The following is a 16,909-nucleotide window of genomic DNA, read 5'->3' as shown; positions in this document are numbered from 1 at the left end:
GTTTCAGAGACCAGATGCAGAGATCTGAGACAATTCTAATGGCTTAAGAGCAGAGCAAATCCACAGGGAGATGATTCCTCTCTATCTTCACCTCAATGTATAAATATGATAGCATTTCGTTTTCTCATTAGGCTCATTTTATCATTATTTCCCCTTTTCTCTGGTATAAGAAAATCAAATATCTTTGCTCCTGGAAGCAAACAAATTAAGTTATTGCAGCTGTATTTTCAAACTCTAAGTCCAGCACAATCAGCTCCCATGGGAGTCAGTTGTCCACCATAAATATTAATTGATTAAAACAAGTGTAAGCAGCTGAAATAAAAGCATTATGTAACTGTTTCTCTGATTCTGTTGTGGATGTCACTAAAACCAACTCTTCACGCATATCTGCATTTTTAAATAAAACTCATATGATTGTGAGAAATTAACAAATGAAAGATATTTCCCAGGGGAAAAAATAGCCTTAAAACTGGTTAAATGAAAAAGAAAAATAAAAACAAAAACAAAAACAACAAAAAAATCAAAATCAAAACAAACAAACAAAAACCCCAAACAAACAAACAAACAAAACCACCACACCATTCCAGTCTTAAAACAGTTAAAGTGACAAAAAAAATCCCACAACATTTCTCTATGTACTGCAAGCAAAAAAAGGCCCTTCCAGGGTTTCAGCTATTTCCTGAGCTTGATATCTGGGCAGTGGGAATGGAAGCATTTGTTCCAGCTGAACAGCAGGAAACAAGTTGAATTTATCAGCAAAGGAGAAGCATGAATTTAGCTCCACATTAAATTTGCTTTCCTTGATGTCAAGGAGCTGCATGGTTTATTGTCAGACCATGCCAGTTGGCCTCCAGGCCAGAGAGTTGGTCCTCACTTATTAATAGCAGAAAAATGTGATTCTGTTTTCTGAGAACTGCTCTCTTTTATTTTATTTTATTTTATTTTTCCCCCTCCATATCAGGCACCTCTGTTTGATTTCTCCTCGTGTTTCCACCATGAACAAGGATCACACCAGGCATCAGCTGCCTCCTCCCAGTACCCCTGACTGGCTCTTTAACTCTCCTTGAGCCCAGGAACAAAGCTTCAGGTGGCTTTAGCTTCCTTTTTTTTAATGATGAAACAGCACAGAGGTGGGTGTAAAAGGCAAAGAATCTGTCTCCAAATCTCTGCTCTCTATCAGGTTGTGCTCCCTTAAGAAATTAAAGTAAAAATAGACAAAAGAAAAAGAGAGACAAGGTAGCATCACTACAATCCCAAAACAAACAATGGCTCTTGTCACAAGAAGAACTTACAGTTCTGTAACTAAAAAAAGCAGGAGACACAACACATGACCTTGCCCCCTAGCACACTTCACAGCTCTGTGCTGCCTGAGGTAGCTTGGAGACATTTTTATTGTTATTTGCTGTGCATATTCCAGCTCAAAATCTGTGAGGGCCATTGCACCCCATGGGGATGGTGTTTTGGTAGCAGGAAAATCAGGGCAGGTGTTGAGATTTGGGGCACTGGCTTGAGGATATGTGTGGGACATTCAGGGAGACAAAGCTTCCAGGGACAGCTCTGGAGGGTGGTATAAAAAGGCAGGACCTAAACACAGTTTGGTGTTCAATATACAGCCCAACACACATTTTATTCCCTTATTTAGGATTTCCCCTCAGCCTTGCCTAGGCTTTGTCTGGTCAGTGGCATCTCAAGATGGAATAAAGCTGTCCTAGGCATGTAATAGCAGTTATGTAGCATGAAAAATCATTGGCACATGGCCCTAGCTCATACCTTGGCATGATTTTCTAAGCAGTGTAGTTGTATCCACGAAGCAAGAAAAAGATCTGAAAAGGAATGCCAAACAGTTTGGACATGGGTGGAACAAGACACAGCTTAGGCAGTGAACTCCAGCTGGGTGAGATTAACATGTGGCTCTCCTCATCCCCTGAAGATAAGGTAAACACAAAACGTGCAAGAGAAGAAAAGGAGTTGTGTGACACACAAAAGAGAAGCATTGGGCAAGATGAAGACCATGGCATAATGGAAGCCAAAGAAAGCAAAATATTTTGGCCAAAGAGTGAGTAAGTTTAGGAACAAAAGAAAAATTAAAAAAAAAAGAAGACTGAGAACAGAAATCAGAATTTCTATCCCAAATCACCCATTTTCCTAATATTGTTTTAAAGTAGCACTTCATTTGCTTTTTCTTCCCTCCACCCTGCCTACCATATTCATTAGCCATGCAATCTTGCCTTCCATCCCCTTAGGTCAGGAAATTGAAGAAGTCATTGATGTGCAGACCTCTCTTTTTCTGTGAATAGGAGAGTGTACAACAGCTCTTATTCAGCAATATTATTTCTCTGACAGATCCTGTGCTCAAAGATTCCTTAGTACATGATGCAGTTAGCACAGGGTGAAGTGACTGCACAGGAGGAATGTTCCATAATTATGGAGTTACAGATGCAGCTGGTGAATTCTCCATCTGGTCCAGTAATGCTCAGTACCTTTTTTTTTTTCCCCCTTTTCTTCCAGTAACTGAGAAATCAAATTGTCAATAAGCTGAATTTCCTGTATTTTAGATGCTGCACATCAATCCATTGAAAATTGCAAGCTGAGGATGTAGAGGGGAGGCAGATGCCACAGTAAGGCATTTGTCAAATGATGCACCTGCTTTTTGGCACACTGTCAAACCCAGAGGGTGCAAGAGTAAACAAATCTGAACAATCACTTCCTCCCCCCACATTTTATGTGTGCTAGTGCTGAGAAAGATCCTAAGTGCTGCATCAGCAGGAGGAAAGTGTGTTAGGAAAAGGTAGACATGGGACAGTTGAGGCCACAGAGGGTTTGGACAAGGGTCTTGTGACTTTGAGTGGTCACATCCTCCCTTCCTAAAAGCTACCCCTAACCTGAGGGTGCAGAAAACTAGGAAACATGCAAATATTTCAGGGGGGTGTCAAGAGGATGGTTCCAGACTCTTCTCAGTTATGCCCAGCAGGAGGAGGAGGAGGAGCAGTGTCCATAACCTGAAACACAAGAAGTTCCACCTCAACATGAGGAAGAAATCCTGTACATGGAAGGTGGCAGAGCACTGGAACATCTGCCCAGGGAGGGTCTGGAGTCTCCCTCCCTGGAGACATTCCAAATCCCCCTGGGCATGTTCCTGTGTCACCTGCTCCAGGTGACCCTGCCTTGGCAGGGGGATTTGATTGGATCATCTCAGAGGTCCTTTCCAACCCAACAATTCTGTGATTCTGTGATCAAGGCACATGATTTCTTCCATGACTAAATTGATACCTAAAGAAGTTGTGACCCACAGACCCACCTCAGCCACTTCTCAGCATCCAGAGTAGATGTTTGCTGTCCCCAGTGACCTGCAGACTACACTTGCCATGGGAGAGGATCCAGATCTGTTACAGCCAGTAGAAATGGTTTAAGCAGGGTGACCTCTGTGTATTTCACTCACCCAGATGTTGGAAGGACATTGTCCAAATTACTCTTAAACTCTGCCTCTTAAAATGCTTGAGGCATTGACTGCCTCTCCAAGAATGCTGTTCTAGTGTTTAACCACCCTCTTGGTGAAGAAATGCTTCCTAATGTCCAGCATAAACTTCCCCTGGCACAGCTTTGACCCATTCCTGCACATTCCATCACATCCTATCCCTGCATCCCTGGGAGGAACACTGGAGGAGGTGACTCATACTGGAACCACTGGGGTACGAGTGCTATTGGAGTGGATGGAAGGTTTTTCCTTCATGTCCAGGGAAAGCCAGTGCCTTCGGGTGCTTGAGAAGGCACAAATGTGCAAGCAACCTTTTCACTGAAATGTAGTTCTGGTTCAAGGCCTAAAATCAATGAAGGGATTTTCACAGAGTTCTCTACAGAGCTTTTAGCACATGCTGTGTTAGAGATAATTACACCATTTTGAAAGACTATACATAACAGGAAAGCATATTTCTTTTGAAACTCCTCAAACTCAGCAGAAACTGTGTGGATAGATGGAACTGAAACAAGGAGTTATCTTTCATTCATGAAATCATCAATACAACTGACACTTCATAACAGTCTGTGAGAGTCTGTGAAAATGGCTCTACATGTTACCATCCAGCTGGCTCCTGCACAAGAGTACAGCAACGTGTAAACTCTCAGGTACCTTTCAACATCTCCAAGAAATGGTCAAACATCTATTTTATAGGCCTTGAGGGAAAATAAAGGGCAGGGATATGATATCACCAAGGCAGTCACATTAACTACAAGGTAATTTCCTCTTTTGTTTGCATATGTTTGACTTATGATAAAAGGCTGACCAGAAGTATGAGAACACATTTCATTCACAAAAAATAAAATCCTATTTTTCTTTCATCGTGTAGTCCCTCCAAGGGAAAAAAAAAAGAAAAAACAAAACAGAACAACAACAACAAAAAAACAAAAAACAAAACCAAATAACCCAAACAAACAAAAAACAAAACAAAACAAAACAATCATGCAGAAAGCAAAAGTCTTGACACCAGGATATTCACCTGGGAACTAGACAATCCCATACAAATCCTAACTGGATTTGGAGATTTTAGAGGGTGGATTTGAACCAGTTTGTATGTGGCCAGTGCTCAGCCACTGACAAGGTACAGTTATCAATCACAAAGCAAATATATATCTTCCTGTCTTAAACTGGAGCAGCTATAGTTAGACAAAGTACCTGCTTAAACAAGTATCTACCCTGTTCAATTTCCTGCTGCAAATGAGGTCGAATCCATACCTTCATCACCTCCTAAACAGGGACATAATTCCTCATCTGCTGAAGCATTTCTGATCCCATCTCCCAAAACAGACAGGGCAGAGAATCTCACTGTGAAATGCCATGTGAGCAGGCTCCATGCACAGCTGTCCCATCCATGTCCTGGAGAGCCCAGAGAGCAGTCCAGAATGGCAGACACTTCATCTGTGGCAATTAGGACTTGTGAATGTGTCTGGTCAGCTCTGCATCAGCTGCTCCTGAGGATGATGCACATGGAGCAGATGGAAGCAAGGGCAGCTTGGGGCAAAGCTGGAGCAAAGCAGCCAATTCCATCAATCCCTCCCTGGTCAGGCACACATTGGTTACACCAGTGGCTGCTCTGCCACTCAGTCCTGCCTGCTGGCACAGGGGTTAGAGTCTATTTTGTTTTATGTGATACCATTTGTTTTGCAATTTGACCATTCAAAAAAACATTAAGGCATTTAAACAAACAAATAATTAGATTGGTTCTCCACTGCCTTGCACCCTCAGCCTGGTTTTGACAGCTACACAAAGCAGAAGTGAAGTGGCACTGTTTGGGAGTCAGAGGATGTGCAGAATCACAGCCATAACCCACAATGGAGGTTGGCATGTTTCCACTGAAATCAATATGAAGCTCCAATGACTGAGTCAGTGACAGCTTCTGCAAGCTGAGGGTCTGCTGGCAGCTTTCTGTGCAAATCCATTACCATGTGCCATCCATTCTTGTAGACTTTTCTGGAAATGGGCCAGAGGGCTTCAGGGGCCTTTGATGGACTTGCTCCCCCATACAGTCCATGCACACTTCTCAAGCTCATTCCTGCTCCTACTCTGTGCTGTGCTTATCTCCAGGAGCCACAATGAGTGTATTTGTACCAGAAAAAAATGTATGACCCCTTCTCCAGCCACATCCTGTTCTTTCTCACAGTGCATTATCACCAACAATCCTTGGCTGGCTCCACAGCTATCCCTCTCTCCATGTTTGGCACAAATACATTATCCCTCTTTTCTACAAGGCTTCTACAGGAGTTCCTGACACACTGAATCTACCCAAGCATTCACCACCCCTTGAGCTGATGGCAGTAATTTTAGCAGAAGTTTAGGCTTCCACCAGAGCCTGAAACAGCAAGGTCTCCACCAAGCTATGGTTTGAGCTGCACTGCCTACATGCACAGCAGCCAGTATATGATCTTTCTGTGTTGCTAAATTCTTCATTAAACCCTAGGAAGAAGGCAAATTATTCCATATCTCCATCTCCATCAACAGTTACCCCAGAGGGCAAGTACCTCTAGCTCCGGGGAGTGGAAAGCTGCCCACAGTCATGTAGAGTTTCTAAATCACTCCTCAAGTTCATCTTCTTTCCTTGGAATTGAACTTCCTGATGGTTCAAGCCAGGAGTGGTTCTCTGTGACTTTAGGGGCTCACTGAATCCTAATAATTAGGGGAAAAGAAAGAATATCTTTATCAGAAACTAAAATACTCTGTGCAAGGAAAAGATATCTGATATGTAGAGAACTTTCCAATATCACTGATGAAGGGCTAATCAAATCCAATAGATGTCTCAGCCCTGGGGAATTTCAAAATGCAAACACAAGTGTATTTTTATAGTTGAAGGAGTCAGGAGTGGTTAACAGGGTTATGTGATGAGCTTTCTCCTTGTTGGAGTTCATGAATTGAGTTCAATTCCGGAATCTCAGCTCACAGCAACCACGGCATATCTTGGGTTTACAGTCACCTATTCTTGATAAACTTCCAATCTTGTATGTCCTACCTAAAAAGTAGGTTCTATTTCACCCATAGCCTGTTGGATTCAGCACAGGAATTTCTGAATGAAATTCTATGGCCTGTGTTGTCAGGCTGGATGAACATAATAAACTTTTCTGGCCTTAAATTACTTGTGGGGCTATTAGTGTAAATCTGAATAGGTTTACTAAAGTCACTGGAATTCTATGGATTTATACCAGCTTAGAACATGTCTCATTTTTTCTTCAGTCGTTTCAACCAGGATGCCAAAACTGGTCTAAGCAGACAGTGAGGTGGCCTATTTGTATCCTGGGAGGCAACTAAGGAGCACCCCTTTCTGATCCAGATGGTAATTCAGCCCATTTTAGAAGCAGAGGTTTTTTTCTCTCTCACTTTGATTCAGAATTTGTCAGTCCTTGTGGGGAGGACAAGGCTGGGAGGCAGGTGCTCAGAATACCACATTAAATTATGCACAGCAGAAAATCTGCAAAATGTACTTCAAAAGCTGGAAACTCACTGTGTGTGACTGACAATTGCAGAGAGGCAGGATCCTAATTTCCAGATTAACTATTTCATCAATTAAAGCTGCATTTAAATCCTTTCTCATTTGTCTGCCAATCTGTGACTGCTGCTGATAAAAAGCCATCACCATAATAGAAACTAAAGTGCATATTTGATGCCATATACATATGGCAACCTACATTTTTTCCAAGCACAGTAGTTCCAGCTAATTAGTTTTATAATGTATTTGCATTAGTTTGTAGAATTCCATGGTTCCTATTAAATAGAGACAGGTAATCGAATGAGAAAATTAAGCAAGTCCTGCTGCATGCTGAGTGTTTACAAAATTGAGAGGGCAAGATTTATGGTTAAGATAATGTGGTAGCTGCTTACACAAGAAAAAAACACCTCCAGCTGATACACTCAATTCTCAACACATTTTGCAAATGCAGTTCAGCCCCCAAACCCTTCATGAGTCCAACTCCCTCCTAAGAATGCCTTCCAGATCCCTAAGATCCCAGCTTTGTTGTTGCTGTGCTAAGCTCTGGTATATTTTGTTTAAATCCCAGCTAAAATTTCAGAGACTCTAATGAGAAGCTGTGAGCTGAGCAAGTCCAGTGGCATCTCCTTTGCTAAAAGGAGATGATTTATGGCTGTTTTATTACCAAAAGCCACATCTGCAAGAGAAGGGAACTGAAGGCCAATGGCACAAACATTCACCCTTGGAAAATACATCCAGCCCTGCTTTGCTCTCTGCATCCAAATTCAATTACTCTAATATTTCTGCATGCATTTAGAGTCATGCACTGAATTTGTACCCAGAATTGCATCAAGCCCCTCAGGACTGAGCCCTTCTGCCCTTCAGCCTGGCCACAGCCCCTTGTCTGAGGGATGGAGCCAGACCTGCCCTTGCTCCAGGTACCTCTGCAGTATTCCCTCCCCAATACAGTGAAAGCAACCCAGCAGTCAGGGTTAGAGAAGACTTCCAATATTCATGTGCAATGAGTTTATGGCACATTCATGCCTCCCAGCAGGCACAGAGGTGTAAATACCAGCTTGAGAAGTCTCCCAGTGCCCACCAAGCCAGGAACATCCAGCACAAAGAGCAGCTCTGACAGTAAATCTTGGGAAGCCTCAACATGCTGAGAGTCCAGGCAAGGCTTTAAGCCAGGCTTTGGAGCCAGACCAGGGCTGATCCCCAGCTCTTCCCAGCCTCCCAGGCAGAGGGGGTGAGAAGCATCTCCCAGGGGACAGAGTTCCACCATCTGCTGATAAAGCCTGAGATGTGGGAGCACCAAGGCTGAGCTGAGCATCGTCCTGGACACTGAGCCTCCTCTCTCACATCTTTGGGTGACCAGGGCTGAATTGGCTCCTTGTGAAGTGCTGCTTCTGCCACTTCATTAGGGCAGTTTTAGTCCCATTTTAAGAAATTATTGCTTCATTCTAAAGTCATCTTTTCTATCTGCATTTGTATATATCCCCCTTTAAGATCATTATGTTAAACTTTTTTGATTTTTAATAACTTATTTTGAACCTTCTGTACATCCTGAACTCCCAAAGCAGAGGCCCCATGTCTTTTAAATTAACATTACATATTGTACAGTTTTAAAAAATACATGCTCTTTGGCTGAGAAACTCTTTTTTTTTAAATTTAAGTTAATAAAAAGCATACTGTCTGGAATACTTATTTCAGAGCTATATATCTAAGAAATTGTTTGCAGTTCCAACACAGTGAAGTTTGTTAAGGATTGGCAGGGGTGGGGGAAGAGTGAATTATTGTCAGGACATCTGTGAGAACTGAGTCCAAAAAAGCACCAGGCACTCTCATAAATCTAACCATTTTATATGGTACATTTGGGAATTGTTATTGTCATTATTGTGGTGGGCAGAGTATTGGGTACATGATCTTTTTAAATTCCAGAACAAAGTCAAATGAGTTGCTTCTTTATGAGGAAGTAAATCACATACCCCACTATTTGAGTTACTTGAAAACCCACAGGCTCCTGCTGAGATTAAGCCCTTATTGTACAGACAAGAGATAAAACCCATTCTTAAGAATTTATGATCTGCATGCACAAAATGTTAAAGGCTATCAACAGAGAAACTATTCCCACTTTTCACAGAGAAAACCGTGGCACAGGGAGCTGATTTTAATTCCCTCTCTGAAGTTCTTCCCTGTCTTTAACATACAATTCCATGTGGCTCTTCAGGAGTCACCCAGGGTGCTCTTAGGAGGCTTTGGGGATAATCCTGTCATGGCTGTTATGGAAATGGAGCTGCTGCACCTCTCCATGCCCCAGCTGAGCTGGCAGTCCAGCTGCAGGTGGGACTTGTCAGGATTCACTCCCTACAGCCCAGAAATTATGTTGAGAGCATCTCTGGATAGGAGCTGTAAGAGCAAACACTGTCCTCTGGTAGTCACATTTCTTTATTCATTCACCCAGCTGGGCTTATTTGCCCATTCTGTTTTCATTAACATACAACTTGCTATTAGAGAAAGTTCAAGGGCAGCCTCAGCTCACCAAGTGCCTGATTTCTGAAGTTATTTCACTACTTAATGTGGGATCCATAACTTTATAAACCTACATTGGAGTTCTCCAAACATCATCTAGTCATGAAAGCTCTCTTTAAAGTCAGTAAAGAGACGTGGGCATCACTACCAAATGAAACATATGAGCTGTTTCTCACCTCATCTACTTTGCAATCAGACGAAACTTTCTCTAAAATCACCCATTTCTCTCCTGTTGCCATTGATAGGCATTTGGTCAGAGATATCTATACTTATGCCAAAAAAATTCCACCTGCAAAACTTGTGAAGAATGTGCTATAAGACTTTCAAGACCTCCAGTTAACATCTAAATATACCAAAATACATTTTTTAAGTCCAGGTTTTCAGTGCCTGAATGATCCCCTCTGACTCCCTCTGGTCTCAGTTTAGAGAATGCATTTCAGATCTGGACAGGCTGCATGGGTGAGCTGAGATTAATGGTGAGGGTCAATAAGGCAAAGCCCTGAGTTGTGCCCTCAGGTCACAACAAGCCCTGCAGTGTCACAGGATGGGGTGAGAGTGGGTGGAAAGTGGAGAAGGACCTGGGAGTGCTGGGGACAGCAGCTGAACATGGCTCAGGTGTGCCCAGGTGGGCGAGAGGCCAAAGGCACCTGGGCTGTGCCAGCCATGGTGTGGCAGCAGGGCCAGGGCAGTGACTGTCCCCTGGGCTGGGCATGGTGAGGTCACCTCGGGGGCTGTGTCCAGTTCTGGGCCCTCAGTTCAGGAAGGACATTGAGGGGCTGGAGCGTGTCCAGGGAAGGGAATGGAGCTGGGGAAGGGTCTGGAGCACATGACCTATGAGAAGGGGCTGAGGGAGCTGGGGTTTGTTTAACCTGGAGAAAAGGAGACTCAGGGGAGACCTTACCACTATTTACTCCCTGAAAGGAGGGTGGAGCCAGGTGGGAATTGGGCACTTTTCCCAGGTAACAAGTGACAGGACAAGAGTTCATGGCCTCAGGCTGTGCCAGGGAAGGTTCAGGTGGGACATGAGGGAGAATTCTTCACAGAAGGAGTGGTTAAGCATTCTGAACACGCTGCCCGTGGAGGTGTGTGATCACCATCCCTGGGACTATTCAAGAAATGACTGGATGTGGTCACCTGATTTGTTCAGCCCCGAGAAGACTGAGGGGACAGCCCATTGTGGTCTCCAACATCCTCGGAAGGCAGGCACTGATCTCTTCTCTCTGGTGACCAGTGACAGGACTGAAGGCAAGTCAGGGTAGGCTTAGGTTGGATGTGAGGGAAAAGTTTTTCCCCCAGAGGGTGGCTGGACACTGGAACAGGCTCCCCAGGGAAATGGTCACAGCTCCAAGCCTGTTTGAGTCCAATGAATGTTTGGATGATGATCTCAGTCACATGGTGGGGTTCTTGGGGTGTCCTGTGTGAGGCCAGGAGCTGGACTTAATGGTCTTGATGGGTCCTTTCCAACTCAGTGTATTCTGTGATATTCTATGACAAATCCAGCTCCCTTTCCAGCATTTTTCCTGTCATGGGGGAGGGCTCCTGGGTCACTCAAAGCTTTAAAGCCACACAGTTTTGAAGCTGACTTTGAACCCACCTGAGACCCCCTGAGCCTGAGCTGAAAGCAGATCTGGAGAGCAGCAGGGTCTGCCATTTGTGTGCTGGAGATGACACATCCAACCCATGTGTGATCACACTTGTCAATCAAGGAAAAAGCTCCAGGAAGCCTCTTTCTTTCCATATTGCCTTATTTGTTCATGTTTCTCCCATACTTTGGAGGCAAGTACAGGGAATTCTGCACAGTCTGCCCAGGGGCTGAGTGGCTGAAGGTTTCATGGGACTGACAATCCCAGCCAATAAAAGCATCTACGAGGAGTTTGCTGACAAGGTAAGAGGCAGTCAGCTGCTCTGCATCCCTGAACCAGGCAGGAAAAAAAATCCTCTTTGCATTTTTTATGCCTAATTTATGGAGCAACCTTCTGCACTGCTTCCCTGGAAGTCAGTGATACATTCATGGTATCACTGGGTCAGCGAAACCTGTTATGAAAGTGAACTACTGCCTTCCTTTCAAAAGCTGCTTCAGCTGCTTTTCTAATTCATTCCAAATGTCAGGAGCAAGTTATGCTGGAGCAATAACCTCAAGAGCACCAGTCCCCACAAGCATCATATAGGAAACAGGGGTTCAAAACAAGCTGGAAAGGAGAATTAGGATCCTCAGATGAAACACTAAAAGCCCATCAACCTTAGTAAGAGTTAGAATACTATTCCTAGGACTAAAATACCAGAGGGATAAATTAATAAGAAGTGCATGACTGAATAGGAGAAGCATGATATTATGCTGCCTTCTAGATGTAATTATTGAACTCATTTGCATAATTTGCCTGGAATCATAGAATGGATTGGTCTGGAAGGAACTTTAGTGATCATCTCCTTCCAACTCCCCTGCCATGGGCAGGGGACAACTTCCACTAGACCAGGTTGCTCCAAGTCTCATCCAACCTGGTCTTGGACGCTTTCAGGAATGGGGCATCCACGGCTTCTCTGGGCAACCTGTGCCTCACCACCCTCAGAATTTCTCCCTAATATCTGATCAAAAACTACCCTCTCTCAGTTTAAAGCCATTGCCTCTTCTCCTATCACTCCATGCTCTTTAAACCATCCCTCTCCTGCTCTCTTTTTATCCACTCCCTTCACTGGAAGTCTACTAGAAGTTCTTCCTGGAGCCTTCTCCAGGCTGCACAACTCCAGCTCTCTCAGCCTTTCCTCACAGGAGAGCTGCTCCAGCCCTTTAATCATCTTCCTGTTTCTCCTCTGGACTTTCTAGTAGATACTTGATTACTGTTTGCAACCACAGAAATGTCTTTCTCACTGCCAGGACCAGGTTTCCAGGGCAAGAAAGAGCAAAAGAGGATCCACATCCAGTCTCACTCCACCCTCCACCCTTTTCAGCAGGTGTGGGTATCTCAGAAGCCTCTTGTGAACCAGTGTGCCTGTTTGAACATGCCTGAGAAAGCCTTTTTCAAGAGGGCTGCTCTTAGTCCATAAAGCTGCAGAGGATGCTCTCCAGCACTGCTTCCAAATTTACTGTCTACACAGTCAGCAGAACTTGGCCTGTGACATAATTCCCAGCCCCTAAACAGGTTATTATTTTCTTGCAGGATCATGAGAATATTGAGGCCTCAAGGAAGTGGAAGCTCCATCACTAATTTGCAGGTCAGGAGTAAAACCCTTCATGTTCATAGTACTGCCCCTTTCTCTGAGCAGTACCAGGTAAGTTCCCATAGCAAGGGGAAAGGCAGCATGTGTGCAAGGTGATCAGTTGCCTGCCTTCCCTCCTGCTCAGAAAATCTCACACATGTGCACCAGAACAGAAGGGGTTAAAAAGCAGGAAACTCAGGTACTTCCAAAGCTGTAAGCTCCATGCAGAAATATCCATCTAGCCCATTTGTAATGCCACAGGAGTTCACATGCCTGCTGGATAGCGCAAGCAAATCAAATCATGCAACTTGAGGCAAGTCCACAGGAAAGGCTGCAAAATAAATTAGAAATACTCAAAACACAAAACAAGGTTTAGCCATGCAGAGCTTGAATTGGTTTATATCAGCCTGCTGAGAACAAGAGCAAATTATCTTTCCTGAGATAGTTCATCCAAAGCTGTGCTGGGGACTTCACTGCGAGCACAGCTAAAGTGTGCTGCCTGAGCTCATGGATGGGAAGTAAAAGCTGCTGCCACCCCTGCTCCCAGAGGGTTCACAACTTTCTCAGTAGGAGTTTTACTCCTCAGCATCTTATCTGGCCTAATCAAGCAGGCAGTGCCCTTTCCTCCCCCTGAAAGAAGCTCACATGGTTTTAGTGCTGGCAGCTGCACCTGACCCCATCTCGGGGATGGGCAATGTGAATGCCAATTGTTTCTACTTGGTAGAACCATTCCCCATCAGTATTCAGAAAATAAACCCTCCAGAAATACAAAACTCTAGTTCTTAACTTTCCAGTAACTCTTGATAGAGTACAGTTGCTTGCAGCAGTCACCTAGCTTTCCTTCGGAAATATATTTTGTCAGAGGGAAGTGTCAGTCCATGAGAATGTTTCCTTGGAATGATCAAAGGGCCTAGGTGGGAGAGACAGAAAAACAATGATGTTTTCTGAGCACTTCAGAGATCATTATATAACACTAAAATATAATAGAAACCTTGTAGCACGTGAATGTAATAAATGAAAATTGTAGTTAATCTGTCATAATATACTCTAATGCAAGGGAAATACATAATCTATGTGATTATGCAAATGCTTACCACAGAGAATTCTGGGTTTTTTTTTCCTCACTGCCATGTTTCTTAATAGGAGAGGCAAGCACAGAAATCACCTTGGTACAGAACCTCTGGGGTCACAGCTCGTACCTGCTTATCCAGGGCTAATCTGTCCTTCAGTGTGAGCCCTGGGAGCCTTGCAGCCATGAGAGGGAAGAATAATTCATCTTCCTTACCCTCCAATATGAACTTTGCCACTAATCTCCAGTGGACCTCAGTGCCTGAGCAACGAAATAAGGACCAGACTGATTTCTTCTCATACTTTGCCTGAGTAATTTAGATTTTCTGGGTGATGGTTGCTTTACTTTAAGCATCTAGAAATGTAGGGTTGTGGTTTCAGCAGGCAGCTCTGAGTTAAGAGTAGCACAAAAAAAATCACAATAAACCAGAAGGAAGAAATAAGATAATTTTTAGGATGTACAGCCATACTTCTAAATGAGAAAATTTGGTTGAAAAAAAACTCAGTTTCTCCACTGAACTGAAAAACAGAGTAAGTGCTAGGCTTGGAAAAATAAAGAAAATATCTTTGAAGAAGCACTTTCATTTTGTGATCTTTTGTTTAAGCACTGGCAATTGAAAATTGTGCAATCTTTTAAAAACAGTTATATGCACCCAAAGCAGTGGCTGTCCTGTAATAAAATTTAAAAATCTTCATCCCATTCTACAGCAGGAAAGAATGAAAGAATGCAAGTATAGCAATTATGATAGATTTTTGAAATATAATTATTAATTCACTTTGTTGAGAGATACTTAAGAAATTTTTACGCTTTTTGCAAATAGTCACGAAGAAGAGCAATTCTGACAAATAGAGACACTCTTAGCTTTTATCAATTCATTTTGAAATTGAAGTCACAGTATGATTTTCACTACAAAAAAAAAATTAAATACATTCATTTCAAATAGTTTTTTCAGGGTCAAGGAAAAGCTTCACAAAGAAAACAAAAAGAGTAATAAAAATGAATCAACTGACTCAAAGAAATTATTGGCAACAGCTTACCCAAAAGGGTAAGACATAGTTCTTTTTTGATGGAATATATTGGGCAGCACTGGAGATAGTAGTCACAGTCATCAGGCCAGGCAACAAAAACAACAATATTAGCAGATAACTCATATTTATGTCAATTCACTCTGTGCCTCAAGAAAAGTCTAATATGATTCCCCTTTCTGCAATTCAGTGTTGACATCAGAACTTGGATGGACAGCTTCAAAAGGCACAGAAAACACTTCTAGAAAAAAAAGTACTCTCAACTTTCATATTACAGCAGTATTGGAGCAGCTTTGAGGGAGATGTTGGATCAAAGGACTCAGCCTGAAACAAATAAAAGCTGCACAAGTCCTTCCTCCTCAGTAAAACACCAACTCAAAGCTTGTCTGAATGAGAACGACTTTTGATCTTTGTTATTTGACTGGATTTGAGCTGGTAGGTTTTATGCAGAGTATTGTAGCTCAGATCTGCAGTCCTACTTTTGGAAGCAGGGAATATTTCTGGCTAATGGGGACACATATAATACTTAGTGTAGAAAATATCTACATAAAACAATTATGGAAAGGCCCACTACTTCCTGATGGAGATGTTCATATGAGCCATTAAGCAACACATCGATTTCATGTTAGCAGAGAGTTCTCATTTTCAGTATTGCTGTAGGATTTTGGAACAAAGAATTGCTAGAACAGCACAGAAAGATTATTATAAGGTGCTTTTGACACAGACTGCTGCCAGAAATGGTGTTTAACATGAGATACGTTGCATATATTTCTTCACATTGATTTCACCTGTCTGCTTGTGCTTTATTAATTCCAAGATATGTTGTGCATATAAACCATATGTATTAAATTAACTCTCTTGCTTGTAATTGCTGTATATAGATTCATTAAAGACATTAAAAATATATATTGACTGACGCCTGTGTGGTTCTCTTAGTTGACAATTTTTAAAATGTTAGTGGGCTATAAATTCTCCCATAACAGAAACTGTATTTTCTGAAAGATTTCCTGTGGGACACTTTTGCCTGATGAAGGTAATAAATAAGATTAGTAATAAAAAGTAAGTAGTAGTGAAGAGGAAAATGCATGAGAGTGGAAGTATTGCACTAATGAGCTCCTCACTGAACTGCAAACACCCAGAGATGTTACAGGTTCAATTCCTGCCTGCAGCTACAAGTGCAACCTGCTCCCTCCAGCTGATCCCATCTCCTGCTTCAGTGCCTGATCAAAGACACCAGGGTGATGTCTGCAGAGCTGCAAATTAAATGCTTTGGAAGGAAAAGACATCTGGATTTCTTTGGGAAGTAATATTTACCTGTATTTACCTGGCCACCACCCTGAAGGTTGGTCAGAAGGACATGACTTCTCTGAATGCCTTGGGATCAAAGGATGTTCTTTGAGAAAGTTAAGCACCTCTTTGAGAAAGTCAAACATTTAAGTTCTTTTTTAATATGAAAGAGTTCTATTTTATGTTTACCTGAAATTTCTTTCAGATGTCTCCAAATCAATCAAATCCAAAGTCATGCTAAGGACAAATAAAACTTTTGCCACAAATCAAACAAAATGTTCTCATCAAGCCTCATATAATCTAACATTTTCAATGTATTGATTTTTCCACATAAAAAGTTCCATTCACTCCTTGCATTTTTATTGGGATCTTTTTTTTATTGCTAACAAACCCAAATATCATTATGTCAATCCCAGATCTGATTCAGCTTTTCACAGATAAAAAAAATTATCATTTCTACAAAATAGTGAGAAATCAAACCTATGCTTTTGTCAAAGTATATACTTTAATCTTTTAAACCATTAGGTCAACTCACTTTTTTTGATTTCAAAAGGATTATTTGTTCTCAAGAACAAATGGTTAGAAATGTGGCTGTGGGATTGCTTCTAAGATGGTTCAGGATATGACCTGGACATTCACCTTGTGATGTGCCAACAAAAACAGATCTCAGGAGGCAGATTAAGATCCCAGTGAGCAAAGCTGGAACCGAAATGAAGGTTGTCCTGAGTGAGGGATTGGAATTCCCCACTGTCATGTCCCATTCCTAAGCAAAAGGCAACACCCAAGATTTGCAGAGGGCCAGAGGGATCCAAACAAGCTCTGTCAGCAAGTTACAAACCCAGCAAGGAAAT

At 42.5% G+C, this 16,909-nt stretch overlaps 1 long non-coding RNA gene across 1 annotated transcript in view; it reads left to right on the top strand.

The window, feature by feature from the left end:
• Positions 1–15,593, top strand: part of LOC148224525 (uncharacterized) — a 30,597-nt gene extending 15,004 nt beyond the window's left edge. Inside the window, exons 4-6 of the long non-coding RNA XR_015802924.1 lie at positions 962–1,087; positions 12,638–12,692; positions 13,821–15,593. This is a non-coding gene — a long non-coding RNA (uncharacterized LOC148224525). The remainder of the gene's footprint in view (positions 1–961; positions 1,088–12,637; positions 12,693–13,820) is intronic.
• Positions 15,594–16,909: the final 1,316 nt, after the last annotated feature.

Source organism: Sturnus vulgaris, chromosome 3 (genome assembly GCF_052056855.1).
Source record: "Sturnus vulgaris isolate bStuVul1 chromosome 3, bStuVul1.hap1, whole genome shotgun sequence".
Taxonomy (NCBI): Eukaryota; Metazoa; Chordata; class Aves; order Passeriformes; family Sturnidae; genus Sturnus; species Sturnus vulgaris.
The sequence above is the reverse complement of the archived record's forward strand: the minus strand, read 5'-3'. Positions and strand labels throughout refer to the sequence as shown.